The sequence below is a fragment of the Anolis sagrei genome, chromosome 1 (assembly GCF_037176765.1).
Source record: "Anolis sagrei isolate rAnoSag1 chromosome 1, rAnoSag1.mat, whole genome shotgun sequence".
Lineage (NCBI taxonomy): Eukaryota > Metazoa > Chordata > Lepidosauria > Squamata > Dactyloidae > Anolis > Anolis sagrei.
Genome location: NC_090021.1, coordinates 112,773,601 through 112,792,687, shown reverse-complemented (window position 1 = coordinate 112,792,687; position 19,087 = coordinate 112,773,601). Strand labels below are relative to the sequence as shown.

Below are 19,087 nucleotides of genomic sequence, written 5' to 3'. Positions count from 1 at the left end.
TACATATTTATGCATATTTTTCAGCTGTGTGTATTTTAACTGTTCGCATTTCAAAAATCCAAACTTGTTTTGTACACACTTTATGTGTCTCTGAAAATGCCTCATTAAGTGGAAAGATTCTTGAAGTAACAGTATGTCTTCCTACATATGGTAAGTTTACAGAGGCATAGGTAAGCTTTCATTATCAATTCCAACTAAATCTTCTCCATTCCTAATATGCATCCTACATCTTTGGCCGACATAAGTCTAAAGAGTAGATTCCAAAGATGTGGCAAGAGTTGTGCCATGTGACTTAAGAGTTGGCAAGGCTAAACATAAAGTAATGTATAATGTCTCATAGGTCACCATGTACCTCTCATCTAAATGACTGTGCTGGGGACAGGTTAAGTGGCAACCTTAGTTCTCAAGAGGCACAAACTGCAAATTTTGAGGGTCTCACAGGCAGAGGGTTTCACAGCTGAGAACTAAATCTTGATTACACATACAGCCTAACTTTGCATTTGAATGTCAAACTATGACCTTATGAGATCGGACTGTAAGGCATCTCAGGGTGCAAGTACACTACAGAATTGAACTTTGACACCGCTTTAACCACCACGACTCAATGCTATGGGATCATGGGAGTTGCACCAGCCCTACTTGACAGAGAAGGTTAGGGACCTTGCAAAACTCCAGCTCCCATGACTCCGTAGCATTGAGTCATAGCAGTTAAAATGGTGCTAAACAGCATTAATTGTAGTGTTGATGCATTTATGTCTCTGGTACCATAAGCCTCTTAAATTTTAATCTGTACATGCCTATGTATGCTTAAGTGGCTAAATAATTAGCCCGCAGTTTATGGAGAATCCCGGTCATGCAAACAAAACTTGAGTTTGGAAAACGGCTTCAAGTTTGTCTTAGCACATTGTGCTTTTGCCACAAGCATTTTAAACAAAGTACTTAGAAACTGAACTTTTCAGCTATAGTGGAAAACTGCAAAAAACCCTATGGGCATTACTTTAGAATGTAGGCACTGGATGATCAAGTTTTTTAAAAACTCCCCTTGAAATGAATGGCATGGAGAATTGGCACTTGGGATGCACCTACCCTGTAGAATGAATGCAATGTGACACCGCTTAATTACTCACTGTTATGGACTTGTAGGAGTTGGAAGTTTGGTGAGACATCAGCACTCTGGAAGAGATGGCAAAAGACCTTGTAAAGCTACAGCTCCCAGGAATTCATAGCATTGAGCCATAGCAATGAAAGTGGTGTCAAACTGCATTAGTTCTACAGTGCAGATGCAACCTTCTCTTTGCAAGTGCTGAAGATACAAAAGGACAGATCAAAGTTATATGTTCAAAAAGCAACTAATATAGGTTAACTGGTTCAATAGACATTCCTCAATACACATGATTTTTGGATCATGTGTTTTTCATATTTATATTAGGATGTTTAATGTTTTGTCTTAGTGTTTACAAGTTCTATATGCCTATGTTTAATGGTTTTAATGATTTTAATTTAAAGTTATATGTCAGTGATTAGTTATTGTGATTTTATTTTATTATATGTATGTTGGCATTGAATTCTTGCCATTAATATGTTGCAATCTGCCTTGAGTCTCTCCAGGGGTGAGAAAGGCGGTATATAAATATACTAAATACATAAATGCACCCAAAAGAGAAAAAAAGCCTATGTCTGCACATGCTTTTGGCAGGTTACAGACAAGACTGAACTACACAAGTGCAAGTATAATACGTGCTTTCGTTCCAGTGCTTCATAATTTACTGTAAATGCATCACACTAAATATATTGGTTGCAAAGTTTAGTGTAAATACGTCTTCCAACAGACTCTGATGCAGGCAGTTATCTGCCACATTAAGCATGCCAGGAAACTAAAGCATTAATTATGCCAGGAAAATATACTTTAAGGACAACAGATCATGAACACAGTTTTTAAGAACATGTGCTTCAGCTTACAGGAGGCAGAGGACTTTCAAGGTTATCCATCTAACTACAGCAAACTGCTCAAGGAAGCATTAAAAAAAGCAGTTGAAGCAGACAGGAATTTCCATTGCTTTCCTGGGTAGAAGACACACCCTCCGACTAATGATAGGAAAGCATTCTGAATCCGGACTTACTCTTACAAGTGCTCTGCCTGGGGCAAAGAAAGTCTCTCCCTTTTCCAGCAAAGAAAAGAAACTCTTGCTCAATAAGTAGCAATTATGCCGCAGAATTTATATGCCGAACACGACTAAATGGAAGAAACACCAGATCAGTCAAGCATAGCTTTAGTGCTTTTGAGTATGATTAACAGAACGAGCCTTCAAAGGTCAATTAAATGTCAATACTTTTTGAGTGGGAGAGAGGAAAGTCTTCTGAAAGTCCGTTCAAGAGGCCCTGGGACCCTACAAGGCTAGCTGTACTCTACAATCCCACAAACAACATGATTTGTGTTTGTAAATACAGAAATGCTTCCTGCAAAAGAGTAATTAGCATTTATACTATTGGCCAGAATACTGAACTGTCTTATTAGTTGAGCTTAATCAAATAGGCAACTGCTTTAGAAAGAATTTAAAGATTCTTTTCACTGGGTTTGGGGGGGGGGGGGGTTGTGTAAAGAAATGTAAAACAACACTTTTTTCACAATTGCAACCCATATACTTTAGGGTAGAAAACCCACTGCTAGGAATGTATTTTTGATTTAGTCAAAGTTTTTGTTGTATTTCAGCTCTTCTAATCTAAAGTATCTAAAGTATCACATTGCTGGGCCTCTTACTGATTGATTAATGCATTGTGTCTTCAGTACTAACCAGAATCTTCACCACAACCAGTACGTTACACTGAATTTTATCTATATAGCTCAAGCAAAGACCTTTGGGGAGAAAATGGAAACTTTGGGTGCATCTACACTGTAAGATTAATGAGTTTGACACTGCAGTAACTGCCATGTCCTTCTTTGTCAGATAACTCATCAAACTTCTATAGCATTCAAGTGGTGTCAAACTGCATTAATTCTAAAATGTAGATGCATCCTCAGATAGACTGCAAAACATATTAAGAGTTTACTTAAGGAAGTACAAGAAACAAGAATACTTTTGGGTTGCTGTGAGTTTTCTGGGCTGTATGGCCATGTTCCAGAAGCATTCTCTACAGTAAATAAAGAACAACACTCAGAAAACAGGACAATTCCAGACAGAAAACAATCAGGGCCAGCTGACACTTCCCAACAAAGGATTCCCCAGGCAGTAAGTAGCCAGTCCTTGAAGCTGCAAGGTCATTCAATGCTAATCAAGGTGGTCAATTGCTACATTAACATTTGCCTCAAACAGACAAGGGTTCTTTCCCCCACCATGGACTTTCCACAGATATATAAACCCTTCTTGCCTAGTTTTCAACAGATCTCACAACCTTTGAGGGTGCCTGCCATAGATGCGGGAGAAACATCAGGAGAGAATGCTTCTGGAACATGGCTATACACTCCGGAAAACTCACAGCAATCCAGTGATTCCGGCCATGAAAGTCTTCAATAACACAAGAATACTTTTGCAGATACTCGATCTTCTGTTGGAGCAGAACATCTATTTGTTAGGAAAGGCAGAAAAGTAGAAATCTTTTCCTGTGCTTTTACAAGAATGTACTCCAAATCCTCATTGTGAATAATGAATCTGAGTGCCCTCTGGGGCCTGAAAACCTATTAGACTTATTTGCAAGGTCAACCAAACACAGGACAAGATGTTAACCGTATCCTCTGGTGTTAAGGGTTTCTCTAAAAGCAATTCATTATTTTGATCTCTGGAGGTGAGGAACTGTTACTATTTCAGCGGAAAATCTGCCTAGAGAGAGTTTCAGTCCTTGTTTACATACATCTAAGAAACATACCTCACTTGCCTAGTTTCCAACAGACCTCACAACCTCTGAAGATGCCTGACATAGATGTGGGGGAAACGTCAGGAGAGAATGCTTCCAGAACATGGCCATACAGCCCGGAAAACTCACAGCAATCCATTACAGACTGAATAAAGTAAAGCTTAAAATCAATCCAGAAGTGGAGCCCCCGGTGGTGCAATGGGTTAGACCCTTGTGCCAGCAGGACTACTGACCAAAGAGTCAGCGGTTTGAATCCGGGGAGAGTGGGTTAAGCTCCCTCTGTCAGCTCCAGCTCCCCATACGGGAACATGAGAAAAGTCTACCAAAAGGATGGTAAAACATCAACCATCCGGGTGTCCTCTGGGCAACGTCCTTGCAGACGGCCAATTCTCTCACACCAGAAGCGACTTGCAGTTTCTCAAGTCACTCCAGACACACACCAAAAAAAGTTCAAATATCCGACTTATACAGAAAATAGAATTCAACATATAATTATATAAACTTATTATACTTTTTAATTTCTCAGTAATTACCAACATACTGTGAATTTGAACTATATAACAACTTTAAACAATTATACGTTGAATTCTATTTTCTGTATAAGTGGGATATTTGTTGAGCTTACTAACTCAGGAACCCACTTATATTGTATTGTACACACCAAAAAAATCCAGAAGTGATTCAAGGTACTTCTGAACAGCAATAGAAAAGGTTTATGTCTAGTACAATCAAAAATCCAGAATTTCCTCTTATAAAACACTATTAATTTGCTTCGTACAGTATGCAAGGTCACACCTGCCTTTTTAGCGAGCTCTTTTAGAAGAGTTCAGAAAGTTACCATTCAGCTCCGATCTTAAATAGGCAGGAATATAAACTCTCATCCTGGGAGGATCTGCAGTATGGAATTAATATAGTTTGGCACCACCTGAACTGCTAGGGCACTGTGGGATTTGTAGTTTGGTGAGGCACCAGCTGACCTTTGGGCAGAGAAGGCTCAAGGCCTTGTAAAATTACAACTCCCATTGCTCCATGGTAGCTAAAGTTGTGTCAAACTGGACTAATGCTATGGTGTATCAAGCATGGGCAATCTTGGCCCCTCCGGGTGTTCTGGACTCCAACTCCCACCATTCCTCACAGCCTCAGGTCCCTTCCTTTCCCCCCTCAGCAGCTTAAGCGGCTGAGGGGGGAAAGGAAGGGACCTGAGGCTGTGAGGAATGGTGGGAGTTGGAGTCCAGAACACCTGGAGGGCCCAAATTTGGTATGGATGCATTTTATTACTCACCGGGGCTTCAAGGATAGGATGCCCTTGCCCACAAAACTACTGATAGGGAGGAGAAAACTGGAATTAGTGCCAGCCACCAACTCAGCAAATACAATACCTTTTTTTGCCGAAGCACCTGAGCCATGCATTGTGTCACCCATTATGTCCTCTGAGCTTGGATGGGATGGGTTATTTCTCCCTCTGGAATAAAAGCAAAGGAACAACAATAATCAGGAGTTTGCCAACTTGCCCCTTTCCCCCTTCATCATCTTCTCTGTCTTGGGATACCCCTTCCTTCCTGGGGTGCATCCACACTGCAGCTTGACAACACTTTAAAGGACAAGGCCTCCTGGGAGTTGGAGTTCCCCCAAGGTCTTGAGCCTTCTCTGCCAAAGAGTGCAAAGTGCAAATCCTGGGATCGAGGCAGTTAAAGCGGTTCCAAACTGCGTCAATTCCGCAGTGTAGATGCACCCAGAGGCAGAAATCCACCTTGCTGGTCCAAGTTGGGGTTTTCTTCTTCTTGTTGGGCTTGGATTGCTTCTTCCTGCTCTGGCGTTTGGCGGAATGGAAACGAAATAACAATAATAATCCTGGCGCAACTTTCCCTGGTGTCCTTCTGCTTTTCCCCAAGGATTCCAGGCTCCACCTCTCTCTCTCTCTCTTCCCTCCCCCCCCCCCCCTTCCTTTCTTCCTTTTCCTCCTCGCAAAGCCTCGCCCTGCCCTTTGTCTCCTTGGCTTCCCTTCTTCTCCCTTTCTTCCTCTTGACAGCTGCAGCACCAGCAGCAACAACGCTCCCCTCTCCTTTCGCCCAAGTTTGTAAAAGAGCTCTCATACACACCCCAAGTGCGCATGCGCGGGCGCTAAGCCGCCCCACCTGCAGGGAGCGACTCCGCCACACTGCTGTTCGCGGCTCCTTCGGCTTTGCCCGGGAATTCCGTCCTCCCCATGCTAATTCTCCTCCAATCCCCTCCCGAGAAGCGCAAGCCGCTCAGCCAACCAGCCCCCGAGTTCAGTAGACGTCAACCAATAGGAAAAGGAATGGGAGCTTCTGAGTTCACTCGCGCGCCTGTCTGCCTTTAGGCGCGCGCTCTCTACTTTCCTTGCTCAGACAAGAGTTCCTATCCTAGTTGGGTTGTTGTAGGTTTCTTTCGGGCTATGTGACCATGTTCTAGAGGCATTCTTTCCTGACGTTTCGCCTATATCTATGGCAAGCGTCCTCTGAGGTTGAGAGGTCTGTTGGAAGTAGGGAAATGGGTTTATATATCTGTGGAATGACCAGGGTGGGCCAAAGAACTCTTGTCTTTTGGAGCTAGGTGTGAATGTTTCAACTGACCACCTTCATTAGAATTTGTTGGCCTGGCAATGCCTGGGGCAATCTTTTGTTGAGAGGTGATTAGATGTGCCTGATTGTTTCTGCTGTTTTGCTGTTGTAATTTTAGAGTTTTTTTTAATACTGGTAGCCAGATTTTGTTCATTTTCATGGTCTCTTCCTTTCTGTTGAAATTGTCCACATGCTTGTGGATTTCAATGGCTTCTCGGTGTAGTCTGAATGGTGGTTGTGAGAGTGGTCCAGCATTTCTGTGTTCTCAAATAAAATGCTATGTCCAGGTTGGTTCATCAGGTGCTCTGCTATGGCTGACTTCTCTGGTTGAAGTAGTCTGCAGTGCCTTTCATGACAATACCTATCCTAGTTATCAGGCATGGGCAATATTGGGCCCTCCAGGTGTTTTGGACTGCAACTCCCACAATTAATAATAATAATAATAATAATAATAATAATAATAATAAACACAGTCCAGAGCAGAAGAGAAAACTGGTGAAAGAAGGCTCTCCATGGACAGGTTCTTGCAAAAATTGAGAGCCAAATTGACCAAAAAAAACCATGGCTGTGGCTCACAAGTGGAACTTTGAAAAAGTAGATGGTGGGCCTGATTCTGACAGCCCAAGAACAAGCCATTAGAACCAATGCCATCAAAGCCAAAATTGGAAGGTCGAGGACAGATCCCAAATGTAGACTCTGCAAGGAAGCAGATGAAACAATAGATCGCATCCTCAGCTGCTGCAAGAAGATCGTGCAGACAGACTACAAGCAGAAGCATAACACCGTTGCTCAAATGATTCATTGGAACTTGTGCCACAAATACCATCTGCTTGCAACAAAGAACTGGTGGGATCACAAGCCAGAAAAAGTTACAGAGAATGAACACGGCAAACTCCTCTGGGACTTCCAAATTCAGACGGACACAGTTTTGGAGCACAATACTCCTGACCTCATGATCGTGTTAAGAAACAAAGTATGGATTGTCGATGTCGCAATCCCAGGTGACAGCAGGATTGCAGAGAAAGAACTGGAAAAGCTGACACGATATGAGGATTTAAAGATCTAAGTGCAAAGACTCTGGCAGAAGCCAGTCAAGGTGGTCACAGTGGTGATCAGCACACTGGGTGCAGTGCCTAAAGACCTTAAACACAATCGGCACTGACAAAATTGCCAGCTGCCAGCTGCAGAAGGCCACCTTACTGGGATAATACTCACGCATTGTTCGCTGATACATCACATAGTCCTAGATACTTGGGAAGTGTCCGACGTATGATCTAATACAACAGCCAGCAGAGTGATCTTGTCTGCTGTGGAGTCATCTTGTTGTGTTTCAAATAATAATAACAACAACAACAACAACAACAACAAATTTTATTTATACCCTGCCACCATCTCCCCAGGGGGACTCGGGGTGGCTTACATGAGGCCAAGCCCAACAATACAACAATGCAAATAAACAGCATACAACAACAGTAAAATATGAAAATAGAAAATAAAATACAAGAAACAATGTAAATAAACAACAACCATGTAAAGTCACAGTAATTTAAACACAAGGAAATAAATCATAGTAGGCAGGGCCAATAGCAAGAATTAAGTTTAAAACACTGAATGAGAAGGCAATGTATTGTATATGGACAGAGGATCAGAGGGACGAAAGTAGGGTTTAATTGCGCTAGTATGTAGAAAATAAAGTGCTTCCAAGGACAATTATTTTGCAGAGTTTGGTCAGGTTAGAGGTTATAGTGCAATTAATTATTCCTTGAAGGCACACTGGAACAGCCAAGTTTCCAAGCTCTTCCTAAAGACTGCCAAGGTGGGTGCTTGCCTAATTTCTCTGGGGAGGGAATTCCAGAGTCGGGGGCCACCACAGAGAAGGCCCTGTCCCTCGTCTCCACAAGTCGCACTTGCGATGGAGGCAGGAGCGCGAGAAGGGCCTAACAGCCTCAGGCCTTTTCCGCTTAAGTGGCTGAGGGGAAAAAGGAAAGCGCCTGAGTCTGTCAGGAATTGTGGGAGCTGCAGTCCCACAAAAACACCCAGAGTGCCCAAGTTTACACATGCCTGATATACCATAGCGTTAGTACAGTTTGACATTACTTTAACTACAATGGTTTAAAGCTGTGGAACCATGGGAGTTGTAGTTTGACAAGGTCTTGAGCCTTCTCTGCCCAAAGGTGCTGGTGCCTCACCAAACAACAAATCCCACAGTGCCCTAGCATTGGACCATGGCAGTTAAACTATATTACATAGTGCAGATCCTCCCATAATGAAAAGGAATGGGCCTGAGGCTGTCAAGAATGGTGGGAGCTGCAGTCCGAAACACGCGGATGGCCCAAGGTTGCCCATGCCTGCTAGCTGTGCATCCGAAAGAATCTTATGGTACATGGACGCAGTTTGACACCGCTTTAACTGCCATGGCTCAATGCTAGGGAATCCTTGGAGTTGCCATTTGGTGAGGCAATGTAAAACCACAACTTTATTGAGACATGGTAATCAAAGTGGTGTCAAAAAACTGCATGAATTCTGCAGTGTAGATGCACCCTAAAATATGGAGCAATGGATTTGGGCAGCAGAAAAAAGATCCCATTTCAATTTCTTGATAGCAAAAGCCACCTTTTTCCACCGATGGTGGAATTTCCTCCTAAGAGATATCAAGGTTATAACAAATTGCAAAAAAATTTTTTATCAAAAGGGTTCTTTTCTTACCTTGTTGTAGGTTTTTTGGGTTATATGGCCATGTTCATATAGCTATATAGCCCAAGAAACCTACAGCAACCCAGTGATTCCAGCCATGAAAGCCTTTGACAATACATTACTTTGGTTTTATTTGATTTCATTGTATATCACAATCACAATAAATAGCTTTTCACCCGAAAGCCTCACAATGGGACATGTTTTGTCTCTCAGATGCATTTCTGCCATGCAGAACAAATAGAATGCTTAATAGAGGAGAGGAAGAGGGAAGTTGTGAATAATTCAGGACAGAAAGGAAGAGTTTTCCATAAACCTTGATTCTCTGTGATGAACCGACTTTGAACATTTGGGAAATCCATAGCAAACATGAGGCGAGCCATATATCATGATCATGGTACAATTGACTGAAGCCAAAGAAATGTAAATGCACGCGCTTGTATAAATGCAAGTGTTATTATATGCAGTCCTACATCTATTAGAATAACAGAACTGCAAAGTTGGAAGAGACCCCAAGGGCCATCCAGTCCATCCCTATTCTACCATGGAGGAATACAATCAAAGCACTCCCAGCAGATGGCCATCCAGCCTCTGCTTAAAAACTTCCAGAGAAAGGACACTATGCTCCGAGGTTACATTTTACAAGATACTTGGGATAACCAAAGCCAAATATGTATGAGTGTCCTTTCTTTTGAAAGAGCGTAAGTAAATCATGACTGTCCCCTATTAAAATATGTTAACAATATTGATGCAGGTATTTGACACACCCTAGTACATTTTTGCAACATATTTACAAAAAGACTCTTTACTACTCAGGCACTGAAAGTGTGCATTTACTGCATAAAGCAACAGTTACGGTTTGTAGTTTTCTAGCTTTTACTGTGATGTTTCTGAAAATACTGGAAAACATACTGGTTTTGTTGTGGGTTTCAGGCAGGCAGCAAATCAGTCCCGAAGCAGCCCTCCAACAGGGAGAAGGGAGGGAGGGAGGGAGGGAAGAAGGAAGGAAGGAAGGATCTTGTTTCTAAGTAGCTGGGCTCAGTGTCTGATAGAAGTATGTGGGACTTCACTAATTGTGCCCATACTTCCTGATGGCCTTGTGACCATGTTGAGGTACCCAGCTGGCCCTTTGTGGGCTATCCCATGAAATCTGAATCAGTGGGTTCATTGATGGACATTGATCAACATTTGAATCAGTGGATTCATTTACCTGGATGTAAACTCATGTAGGCAGCATCCCCTTCGTGTGCAAATGAGCAGCCTGGCTCAATGGGCAGTTGAGGTTACAGCATGGGGCAGGCAATGAGCCATGGTAGGGACCTGCCCTTGTTGCTTTTCCGGGCAGTCTCTTCTGACTAGAGACCCTCCTTTGATTGCTGCTGAGGTGCCAGACATGAGATGAAACCTCCATGACTCTTGTTGGTTATCAATTCTCCCCATCTTGGCCAAAAGTATTTAAAACTGCTGACCCAGACAGAGAGACAGTTCTCTCCAAGCCTCATAACACTCTCCCTATGTTTGATGTAATTTATATTACTATTTGTCACAACTTTGTAGAGGCAGTTGGCATGGGCCATGGATCCAAGAGTGAGTGAGCAATGACTATAAGCCACTGGAATTGGATAGGAGTCCCTCTCCTTAGGGCAGTGATGGCAAACCTATGGCATGCCAGACTCGCTCACTCATTTGCAATAAGCTCATGCTTATCCCAGAGGTTTCCCCTGACACAAAGTCTAATTGTGTCCAACTCGCGAGGGGGGGGGGGGGGGGTTGATCATCTCCATTTCTAAGACGAAGAACTGGCATTGTCTGTAGACACTTCCAAGGTCATGTAGCCAGCATGACTGCATGGAGCGCCATTACCATCCAGCCAAGGTAGTACCTATTTCTTTTCTTGAATAAATATCTTGAACATAAAATTCTGTCTCTGCAATCCTGTTCCATCCTGTTGAATGAAAGCTAATCCTGACTCACCACACATAAGTTTCTGCTGGTTATGATGTGCTTCTGGCACTCTGCTATATTTTTGGTGGAATCACCCCAAGTGAGGGTTATTTTTGAGCATAATAATAATAATAATAATAATAATAATAATAATAATATAATGTTGATGTTACAATCCCAGGTGACAACAGTATTGCAGAGAAACAACTGGAAAAGCTGACACGATATGAGGATTTAAAGACTGAAGTGCAAAGGCTCTGGCACAAGCCAGTAAAGGTGGTCCCAGTGGTGATCGGTACACTGGGTGCAGTGCCTAAAGACCTTGGCCTGCACTTAAACACAATCGGTGCTGACAAAATTGAAGACGGCTCGGAAACTACAATTGGTCCAGCGGGCAGCAGCCAGGATGCTAACTGGAGCTCATTATCAAGAGAGGTCAACCCTCTTGTTCAAGGAGCTCCACTGGCTGCCATTTATTTTCCGAGCCCAATTCAAGGTGCAGGTGCTCACCTACAAAGCCCTGAACGGTTTGGGACCACCCTACCTGCGTGACCGCATCTCCATCTACGAACCCACATGCTCGCTCCGGTCATCTGGGGAGGCCCTGCTCGTGATCCCACCTACGTCGCAAGCGCGCTTGGTGGGGACGCGAGACAGGGCCTTCTCTGTGGCGGCCCCCCGACTTTGGAATGCCCTTCCAAAAGAGCTTCGTCAGGCCCCTACTCTGGCAGTTTTCAGAAGGAACCTAAAAACTGTTCCGATGTGCCTTTGCAGATTAGGAATCCCCATCCCAAGTCCTAGATGCACTTTAGCACAACTAATGTTACTGCACACCGCACTTAATCCTACGTTCCTCCTGCCATCTCAGCACTTTTAACCCTGTACCCCATTGCGCTGGCCGAACCAGTTTTAATAGTGTCTTGATGTATTGTTCATTGTGGTTATTTTGCTTAATTGTTTGATTTGCTTTGTTTATTGCTGTGTTATGTTTTCTATTGTATTGTGTTTTGTGGCTTCGGCCCGTGTAAGCTGCATCGAGTCCTTCGGGAGATGCTAGCGGGGTACAAATAAAGTTAATAATAATAATAATAATAAAATTACCATCTGCCAGCTGCAGAAGGCCACCTTACTGGGATCTGCATGCATTATTCGCTGATACATCACACAGTCCTAGGCACTTGGGAAGTGTCCGATGTGTGATCCAATTCAACAGCCAGCAGTGTCTGCTGTGGACTCATCTTGTTGTGTTTCAAATAATAAATAAATAAATAAATAAATAAATATTATATGCTGGATTTTATATCACAAAATTACAATTGTTCGACTTGTGATTTTGTGGTATGAAATCCAGCATATAGATCTCATTTGCTGTGACATACTGTGTTTTGTGTCAGTAAAATAATAAATATTATTATGTTTTCAAACTGCTAGGTTGGCAGAAGCTGGTCCTAAGAGCAGGAGCTCACCCCACACCCTTGATTTGAACCGCCAACCTTTCGGTCAACAAGTTCAGCAGCTCAGCAATTTAACCCACTGCGCAGATATCTGAGATCAGATCCTGGGATATAGGGCAGTGGAGATCCAGCTACAGATACATCTGGTGTGGAAGTAGTGTTTGGATGCTATTTCCCTAATACTCCACACAGATACTTAGTATTTTGAAGGAAAGATTACTTCATAAAATTTACTGCCATAATCTATTTGCTTTCTTTGGAGCTATAAAATGAAGAAGTGTTGATGTATGTATTCATCACTGACATTCACCCTCATCAGGCTATAAACCAAATGGTGAGCATGGCTCAGAAGGGAGGATAAAGCTTTAATTCCCCTGTTTGGAGTCTCAGGAGCACAGAGGAAAAACTGGAGCAGAAGGAAGGGAGGTGGTTAGACAAGACTTTCAGAAAACTAAGCATACAAGTTGTAACAGAGCTGCTGCGTAGGAGGCTAGCAAAAGGAAATGCACACTTGTTCCGATTCAGTACATAGGATCGAATACATTCAAATTTAGACAACAAACATTGCACTGTTAATGGGAGAAAAACACGAAACAAAGAGTTCAAAAATACCTGTTCCCATAGTTTTATAGGTTTCAGCACTTGCATGTTGAAACCTCGGTCATTGCTTCATAATTCATTTTTATACAGAAGTGTAGACACTTAATTATACAGTATTAAACTTAGCAGTTGATATTTTTCTGCAGGATAAATTAAAAGGAATGCTAAAATGATGTGTGCGTGTATATGCCTGAGTAAAATTGTATGAACAACATTATACCAATTGTAGAAAGTGGAAAAATTAAATGGTGTGCTTTACTTTTCTGTTCCAACCTTGTATTTATTTAAATTGTCTTGTAATTATATTATTATTAGTTTCAATAATTCTACACATACATTTTACATGTTGTAACAACTAGTCTAAAGTAAAGGTAAAGGTTTCTCCTGATATTAAGTCTAGTTGTGTCCAAATCTAAGGGGTGGTGCTCGTCTCCTTTTCTAAGCCGAAGAGCCAGCATTGTCCGTAGATTTCTCCAAGGTCATGTGGCCAGCATGACTGCATTGATCGCTGTTACCTCCCCGCAGAAGCGGTTCCTATTGATCTACTCACATTTGCATGTTTTCGAACTGTTAGTTTGGCAGAAGCTGGGCCTCACAGTGGGAGTTCACCCTGCTTCTTGGATTCGAACTGCCAACCTTTTGGTCAGCAAGTTCCTCAGCTCAGTGTGCCACCAGGGGCCGTCGTCTAGTTACATGATATATGATGGTATGTATACATTCATTTTTGTGAGATGTGCTTGGCATACTTCAAAAAAAGTTTTAGTGGAAACAGGATTCATGGGGAGAAATTATTCCCTCCTGTTGTCAGGGCTGTCCTAATTAATCCCCTGCCTTCCCACTTTTTCATCTGCTTTAAAAATGTCCCTGTTCCTCTTTCCTCCTTCCACTTTTACCCTTGATTCACTTTAATCTGTATTCAAATTGCAAAAGAGTTTGCACTCAAATGAACTGGGAGGAGTACTACTGCAACTCCTACCTACTCACTGCAGGGGTTAAGGTGTTGTTGTTCATTCGTTCAGTTGTTTCTGACTCTTTGTGACCTCATGGACCAGTCCACGCCAGAGCTCCCTGTCGTCCATCACCCCCAGCACCTTCAAGGTCAATCCAGTCACTTCAAGGATGCCATCCATCCATCTTGCTCTTGGTCGGCCCTCTTCCTTTTTCCTTCCATTTTTCCCACCATAATTGTCTTCTCTAAGCTTTCCTTTCTTCTCATGATGTGGTCAAAGTACTTCATCTTGGCCTCTACTATCCTTCCCTCCAATGAGCAGTCGGGCTTTATTTTCTGAAGTATGGACGGGTTAAGGTAAATCAAGTTTATTCCAGGGATCAGTATTTTATAGAATTTCAGAATTATGCAAACAAAGAAAAATGTGCATGAGCCACATCTAATGCATATATGATAATCCTTACCTGAGGTCTACGTAATCAGCATAGTGAGTATCTGAAGACTGTTGTTTACAAGATTGTTCTGAGATCCTGGCCTTGTGTGTAGCCCTAATTTCTGGTGGGACAGTATTGGGTTTGTTGTTAAGTTGAATTTGTTTGTAAGTCGGAACAGGTACATTTTTAAGTGTAAACCCAGTCAAATTTTATTTTTATTTGTGTGTGTGTGTGTGTGTATGGATGGATGGGTTATGGTACTTGTTTTGCGGTCTGTGCCTCTGTTTAGAAGATTTCAGTTCACTTTCTGTCCTTGTGAGAATTGGATTTTGAAACATTAGGCTTGTTGTGGAAACAAGGAATGGTTATAAAGCTTTAGTGGAGACCCTCCATGATAACTCTTCCAAGAGTGAATTTCCTTTCCAAGGGGTAGATTTCTCTCACTTCTTGTTCTTCCCACCACCGCCCCCCCTCCAATTTGTAACTATGAGTCATTTGTAAGTTGGATGTTTGTAACTCAAGGACTGCCTGAATTACAAAACATGTCAGATTTACTAAGAGCGCATCCAGACAGCCCATTTATTGTGGTAACTCCCACAATAAAGAAGAGGATGTCCAGATGACATCCTAGACAATCCCAAATTAATGTGCTACAAGCCAGGAAAACCCTGGTTTGTAGTGAATTAATTAGATAGTGGATTTATCCTGCGCCTTCTTGGAAGGTGCAGGATAAACCCACTATTTCCGGTGTCTGGACTGTAGTCCAGACACCATTCCCACAGTATTCCAGACTAAATTAGTCCGGAAAACTGTGGGAATACCCACCCCCCTCCCCCAAAGCTAGTCCTAGCAGAACATCTGGACACCTACCCCAGAAAGCACGTGCTTGACAGCCACCCAGGCACATCCGCGTTTTTAAAACGTGAATGATCCTGGGATAAAGGGCTGTCTGGAACCACCCTAAAACAGATCAACATACAGAAGTATATTTCATTCTTATTCTTTGTCAACAATACAAATCACCATGAAGATAACAGGTGGGATCATATTGCTAATACTTTCAGCAGCCATGCAGCTACTCAGAGCATCTAAACACCTGGCCAAGTATGAGTTAGTCTTACATTGTACATGGAGTAAATAATTTTATGCACTTGAACTCCAAGGATCCCCTTATATACAAGTTCCAGTTCAATATTCTAAGCTGCTTCTTACTATATGCTGCAGAAATATATATCCTGTAAATAGCTGCTACTGTGTTATTCTGTTCAGGAAGCAGTCTCTCCGCCCTCCCCAATGGAGCATGTAAGGTCTGTGTCTAGTACATAGGTGAAAGCAATCCCAGCAACAGCTGTGCTGCATCCAGTCAATAGGCAGGGAGGAAAAGAATACTGATGACACAAGACAACAAAAGTTAGTTACGGTACATACTTGTATGTCTAAGTGATTGGAAGGAATGGGATTGTGCCTCACTCCATCTGCACGCTGCCATTCATATGCAGTTCAAACCTAGCTTTAAACAGTGGTGGCAGGACAACAAACAAAAGCATGCAAAAGAAAGCCAGTGCTTTGTGGTTTCTGTAATCACCATCAGGGCTTCAAACTGATTCCAGGATTTCCTATGTAATCATCTACACATCAAAACCACTTCCTTCAATACCAATTTGAAACTGACTTAAGGTGTCACTATAGATGTGCCCTCAGTATGATGTCACTGTGCAACCTTTGGCTCTCAGGCATATTAACACCGGGCTTCTGCATCAGACTGCTTTTATACTCGTCTTCAATCATTTTATGAAGCAAATAAACAGCTTTTTAAAACTTTTATTTCATACACAGTTTTTCCTTTATTTCATACACAGTTACATTTCAGTCTAGCGAGATGACTTGGGTTTTAAAGAGAGGCTGTGTTAAAACCACAAGACAGCTATAATCTTTCACTAGTCAAATTAACATTTAATTATGATTATTGTGCTATAACATGTTCAGCAATTCTTAACCAGCTCCTGGCTTGCTTCTCCTTTACAACTGTTCTTTCCCTCTTTCCTTCCATAAATGCTAATATAACATTTATGTGCATAAATGCCTGCTTTATGTAGTCAAATGTCATTCTGGAAGGTCTAAGGGAGGAATTTATTCACTTTGCGGAAAAGCTCACATGGTAGACTCTCAGTTAACCGGAACTCGAACAATCAGCAAAAATAAAAAATAAGAAGAAATAATACTTTTTTTCGTGTCACGAGAATTCTGGTATGGGAGAATTGGACGCCTGCAAGGACGTTGCCCAGGGGACACCCGGATGTTTTGTTTTTTTACCATCCTTGTGAGAGTCTTCTCTCATGCCCCTGCATGGGGAGCTGGAACAGACAGAGGGAGCTCGTCCTCACTCTCCCCAGATTTGAACCTCCGACCTATTGGTCGTCAGTCCTGTCAGCACAAGGATTTTAACCCATTGCACTACCATGGGCTCCATTTACTTTAAATATTAAAAAGCTTTTTTAATTTGCTTCTAATTACTGTATTTCAATATTAATATCAAGTCAATGCAGTTTATATGATTATTTTTTTATTTATCGTATCAGAAGCAAACAGAGGGTACACTTGTAATTTTTGTTTTTTAAAAAAACAGTTTAAAAACTTGTCGTCATACTAAATGTCCTTTGACCCAGTAGCTGGCCACTTGGAGTGCCTCTGGTGTTGCTGTAAGAAGGTCCTCCATTGTGCATGTGGAAGGGCTCAGGTTGCATTGCAGTAGGTGGTCTGTGATTTGCTGTTCTCCACACTCGCATGTCGTGGACTCCACTTTGTGGCCCCATTTCTTAAGGTTGGCTCTGCATCTCGTGGTGCCAAGAAACACACAGGGATAAACAACAGAAACTACCCAAATTTTATATGGTATAGCATGGGGTAGGCCTCTTTTCAATTGTAACTCTCAAGCAACCAGAACCAACATTTATCTGGCATCTGCCAATCCTCATGACTACTGGTTAACTGAGACTCTACTGTATTTGAAAATTTGGTTCATGGTTCACTCCCACTCGCCTCTCACACATTCCATTTTTGGATGAATGCTCAGAAAACATGTGAATATTCTCTTCGTTGCCATACCCACTGAAAATGTCATGTTGAAGTAAGGATGGTTCTTTCAAGCTGAGCAGACATCATTATGCCACAAACTGATGTCTGCTAGGTTAGTTTTCCATAGTATTAAAACAGCGTTAAAAGTTTGCAGGAGACTTTGAGCCATAACTGAATGCTGTTATAAACATCGAACTACAAAAACTAAACGATGCAACCAACTAATGAATGGTGGGGGAAGGAGGGTGAGTAGTGAATGCCTTAGTTCAATGCCCTGGCTTAGTTTATGTTCCGGTGAAGTCCTAATGAATTATACAGGAAGGACCCCACACTGGAGTGGTGCCTTCTGAGGGTCGGTGTTGCTAAGCAGATCGCTCGCTATGTCGCCATGCATGCATAATGGGCAATGGCCATTATGTCTGAGTGCAGCCAAGTACTTAATGAGCTGCATGCTACAATGCATTACACGGTTTAAGCTCTAGTAAAGCATGAGCAAGGAAGGGTCAGAAGTGCAAAGCTGGAGGGCTGGCACATACAGTGACTGTGTTTGCACCCAGCAAGGAACTAATCAGTTAGTGCAAGGCAATTGGCGATCTAATCAAATAGAATATAAAGCAGTAACAGCAATGTCCTGAAAGGGTGATTGATTAAGTTTTTGGTCATCATTACTTTGAACCTACAAAATCTTTGCCAGCCCCTAATCTACTAAGTTTGGGAATCCAAACTAGGGAATAAGTTTAGTATTTTAAAATTAGTATGTAGGAAAGTTACTTTTTTATATTATAATTCCCTAAATACCTCATCAAAATGTTCTAGAGTTGTAATCAAAAAGTAATTTTCCTAAGCTGAGATCAATAGTACATAGTTGCTGTTGTCTTACACAAATATCTCTGAGCAGTGGAAGCTCTTTTTAGAGGAGGAATGGTTTATTAAATAACACAACTCACTGAAATGTAGATTGTAAGAAGGCTCTTATGAATCGAGAATAGGCTTGTCAGTTTGCAGCATTTCAAAGCCAGAGACTCAAAGGGAGAGCTGGTGGTGTCACAAGGCTGTCAAATCTTGGAACACAAAAGCCTGATCCTGGGGCCGCAACAGAAAGCAGCAGCAAGGGGGAAGAGTCACACGATGGAAAGACCAGAAAAACTGGAAAGATTTCTGAAGACACTCAGAAAGATATCTCTTTTGCTCTATGCAGAGCGGGGAGGGAGGCATTTTCCCTAATATGTCTAGTGAAAACCTTGAAAAACCTCTTATGCTGTTTAAGTAATTGGCTAATGTTGAAGGACATGAAACTTAACTGTATGTTTCACTATGTTGCAATCATAATGTAACACAATGTTGGATAAGGTGCTAGTTAGTTACACATAACTAGTTTGTATCTAGTTATTATCTCACTGAAGGCATTTATTATCCCTTAACCTGTCAAGGCTTCCAATGTGATGTACAATTGTTAAAATCGCTTTCAAATAAGTAACTAAAAACATTTAAAGCAGTCTAAACTCCTTA

At 42.0% G+C, this 19,087-nt stretch overlaps 1 long non-coding RNA gene across 3 annotated transcripts in view; it reads right to left on the bottom strand.

Annotated features, from left to right (window-relative positions):
- Positions 1 to 6,041, bottom strand: part of LOC132760725 (uncharacterized) — a 53,044-nt gene extending 47,003 nt beyond the window's left edge. For 2 of the 3 annotated variants that reach the window (XR_009629882.2, XR_009629881.2), the window contains exons 1-2: positions 5,949 to 6,041; positions 5,229 to 5,311 (exon numbers count right to left, since the gene is read on the bottom strand). This is a non-coding gene — a long non-coding RNA (uncharacterized lncRNA). Of the gene's footprint in view, positions 1 to 5,228; positions 5,312 to 5,599; positions 5,763 to 5,948 lie in introns of those variants that run through there. The other variant, XR_010909872.1, reaches the window with a different exon arrangement.
- Positions 6,042 to 19,087: the final 13,046 nt, after the last annotated feature.